Raw genomic sequence first — 4,207 nt, forward strand, 5'->3', positions numbered from 1 at the left:
ATTCAGTAATAATCCAGATTGATTCTAGTGCATTGATACATGTTAAATTTTACTATCTCATTTTAATATAATTTTGTTTATGTAATCTTGAATATCTTATATTTTGGCATTTCATGCTTTGCTATATAATTTATATCTTTAATATCTATGTATATTTTATACATTATACATTAGATCATTAGGAATAATAAAATACAAATGACCTATTCTCGTTCACAATACCCAGCTGCAAGAATTCAAGAGGTAAAGCTTTTTCCCCCTCAATTCATTTCTCCCATCAATTATGTAATCACCATTTCCTCTACATTCTTTACAGAACCAAAGCTAGCAACATTGCAAACAAATCCTAGATAATTCTTAAAAGGTTCTACCTTTTAATTTCCCTACTTAATTCATCTATGCTTAACATCACAATATGAGTAAAACCAACATCAATGCATAAACTGATATGCTAGATACTACAATGAGGTGTTCTTGCTACATATGTTGATATAGAAAAAAATATCTAAATGAAATAGAAAAGAAGAGGAATTTATGAACTAGAAAATGTGAATAGGAACTTGCTGCATTTTTGTTGCGTTGTGTATGAGTCGGGTCGAGTCAGGGTGGCAACGGTGGTGGCTTTTAGCTGCTGTTGTCTGCCGGAGTCACGGAGGGAGGAAAGGAGCCGGTGAGGGCGGTGGCTCGGTGCCACTGTTGCTACCGGCCGAAATGCGTAGAGAGAGAGAGGAGGCGGAGAAAGCTGTTGCTGCTGTCGTCCGACAGATATAGATAAAGAGAGAGGGTGAAGACGGTGGTCTTCGCCGTCTGGAGGCGGCGCTTGGCGCAGTCGCCGGAGAACCGAGGCTAGAGGTGGTAGATTTTGGGGATCTAGGGTTTCAGTGTGATTCAGAGAGAGAGGAAGGTTAGGAGAAAGGGGGAGGCGATTGGCGACTTTGGGCGTAAGGTGGTGGTTGGCTTTGCTAGCCGCTGCGGCCGCCGGATTTCAGCGGGAGGCGGAGGCTGGAGGTGGTGCGTCGTGTGTGGGATTTCTCGGGTGCGTGTGTATGATGCGTGTGAGAGGCGAGAGAGAGGAAGATCGGAGAGAGAGGACGAGGGAGAAGGGAGTCAAGGGGGGAGGCGGCGGCAGAAAGGGGAGCCGGTGGAGGGTGTAGGGCTGAGCATCGGTTCATAACCGAACCGAACCGACCCATTTTTACAAAACCGAAACCGAACCGACCTTATCAGAGGATGGACCGAACCGAACCGCTCAAAGTTCGAAAACCGACCAAAACCGATCGGTTTCGGTCGATAACCGAACCGAACCGTTCTTTTATATTTCTTTTGAAAAAACTGCAAAATCTCACCAAATCCACTAAAAATTGTTTTGTATTTTCGAAAATAGCAGTAAAAAATCACTAAAATGGGATGAGGTGGTCGCCACCATCAGGAGGAGGGGAGAACCGGAGGAGAAGGGTGTGTCGCACAGGCGGTGCTGCTGCTGGTGTTGCCGCTGCATCGCGCGGACTGTGCTGCTGCTGCTGCGTCGCCGAGCGCCGGCCTGTTGCTGCTGCGTCGCGCGGACTGTGCTACTGCTGCTGCGTCGTTGAGCGGGCTGTGCTGCTGCGTCAACGAGTGCCGGCCTGCTGCTGCTGCTGCCGTGCACGAAGAATGGAGGCGACGGCTGCCGGTTGGGACCTGGGTGCTCGGCTGGGAGGTAGGGAGGGAGGAAAGTTTTGAAATGGAGAAGGGAGGCGCAGGCTGCGCATGTTTCGAAATTGGGGGGGGGGGATTTGATACTAGGGTTTAGTAACTAAGTCTAAATGTAATATAAAAATATAGAATAAATAATATATTTAATGTATCGGTTCGGTTCGGTTTATAACCGAACCAAAATCCTAAAACCGAAACCGAACCGATACATGATCGGTTTTTTAGTCTAAAAACCGAACCGAAAACCGAACCAGAAATTCCAAAACCGAACCGAACCAAAAATGGTCGGTTCGGTCGGTTTTCTCGGTTCGGTTCGGTTTATGCTCAGCCCTAGGAGGGTGTGTCTGGCATGTGTGGTGTCTGTGTCGTGTGTGTGTTCTGAGTATGTTGTGCGTGCGTGTGTTTTAAGAGAAGGGAAAGAAGAGATTTTGGGCCTTAATTTATTTTACAATTGGGCTCTGATCTTATTTTAAGTTGGACTGCTCCTTTTATTTGGTTTAGGTTTCTGATTTTATTTTAGGGGGGTGTATTCGTTGTTGATTTTCACATACTTTAAAAAGTCCATGGAATTTAAATTTCATGGAATTCACATAGATTCCAGATGACTTTCAAAGAATTCGTAGTTGGATTTCACCCCGATTTTCACTGATTTTCGAAGACTTTACGGGATAATTCTGGAATTGAATTCCATGAAAACCAACGCCTGCTGAGTCCCAGCACCGCTGGAAACCTAGCGACCGCTGGGAATCCAGCGAGCGCTGGAAACCCAGCGAACGCTGGGTTCCAGCGAGCGCTGGGAATAAATTATAAAATGTTATTCCCAGCGAGCGCTGGGAATAAGCAGCATTGTTTGAAGTTGAAGCATGAGGATTATTGATTGCCTCCTCTCTCCCGAAACTGAAATCCAAGGCAAGAGTTGGCATTCTCTGTAGATCTGTAACCCCAAATCTCGACGACGTCACCTTTCTGGGCATTATTCTTAGCAACCACTTCCTTCCAACCGGAGTTGATGACAACCGTATTCAAGCTCGCCCACTTCTTCATCACCACCTTGTCATACACATTCCCTCCGCCGTCAACCCCCATTAACGTCAGCCCACTTCCGTCCAACACCGCCGCCTCCTCCTCTCTCAGGAACCCAATCAGCCTCTCGCTGCCCGTCACCAGCAACCTGTTGTGGTGCCTCGACACATCACAGTTCTCCAGTCTCTTCCGGTACAAGAACTCCGGCACACTTTCGCTCTACAATTCTACGGCCCGCAGCAACCCCTGGCTCGGAATCAGATATAGCTGTGCCACTTGTTGCTGCTTCTGAAACGAGCGTGCCAATTGCTGTTGAGATTGAGGGTGTGGAGAATGGACAGCTTGTTGCAAAGGTGATCAGTGTGGAGGAGAAAGGCATACCAACGGGAGAATGTTCGAGTGGACCTGCAATTAGAGAATCTGTAGTTTCTGTTAAACTGCCCTGTGAGAGAACCCCCGGGAAAGGTGGTGTTAAGAGTGTCTTTGAGCTGGACTGTGTGCCGCTCTGGGGTTCAGTGTCGATATGTGGACACAGGCCCGAGATGGAAGATGCTCTTATGGTTGCACCACATTTCATGAAAATTTCGGTGAAGTTATTTATTGGTGACCATGGAAGCGATGGAATAAGTCAAACTTTGAATCAATTGACTTCTCATTTTTTTGCGGTTTATGATGGTCATGGTGGATCTCAGGTGCGTGTCTCTATTTATTGATAATTTGTTTCTCATCTACGAGTAATGTTTACTTGGAGCATAAACTGTGATTATTTGTTATCAACATGAAGCATTCGGCCAGCGCTGGACACCCAGCGAGCGCTGGGTTCCAGCCAGCGCTAGCCTTAGCGGGCGCTGGGGTGCAGCGGCCGCTGGCTTCTCGGCCGCGGGCGCTGGAACTCAGTGCTCGCTTAAAACTTCATGGATTTCAATTCTCGTGGTTCTTGGCCGGATTTCATCGTGTGTATTTTTTGGATGAAATCCATGAAAGTCATTCCGGATTTTAAGTCAATGGAATAACGAATACACCTAGATTTGTATGGATTTTAAAAAGTCTGAAACGAATACACCCAGATTTATATGGACTTTTAAAAGTCTTGAACGAATACACTTAGATTTCTGCAGACTTTTAAAAGTCTGGAACGAATACACCCAGACTTTTAAAATCCATAGATATCTATTAAACTCCACAACGATTACACCCCCCTTAGTTGGGCTGCCTTCATATATATTAGTTAGATTTTATGTTAAGTTTGATTAATTATTTTCATGTATGATTTGCATAATAATAATAATCATAATAATAATAATAATAATAATAATAATTTTATTATTATTATTATTATTATTATGATTATTATTATTATTATTATGTGCGTATATTAAGTGTGATTACTTGTTATATAAATTAAGCATGAAAGAAATTCGCATTTACACTTTTGCAAATAAAATTGTTTATGATTTAAATTGGTTTTATTATAAACCCAATAATTATTAAA

The 4,207-nt window shown here is 44.3% G+C and overlaps 1 long non-coding RNA gene across 1 annotated transcript; it reads left to right on the forward strand.

Moving 5' to 3' along the window:
• Positions 1–225: 225 nt before the first annotated feature.
• Positions 226–2,072, forward strand: LOC130989482 (uncharacterized). Its single transcript, XR_009090632.1, has 2 exons — positions 226–1,148; positions 2,027–2,072. It is a non-coding gene; the product is annotated as an uncharacterized LOC130989482 (long non-coding RNA).
• The last annotated feature ends 2,135 nt before the right edge of the window (positions 2,073–4,207 follow it).

Source organism: Salvia miltiorrhiza, chromosome 6 (genome assembly GCF_028751815.1).
Source record: "Salvia miltiorrhiza cultivar Shanhuang (shh) chromosome 6, IMPLAD_Smil_shh, whole genome shotgun sequence".
NCBI lineage: Eukaryota > Viridiplantae > Streptophyta > Magnoliopsida > Lamiales > Lamiaceae > Salvia > Salvia miltiorrhiza.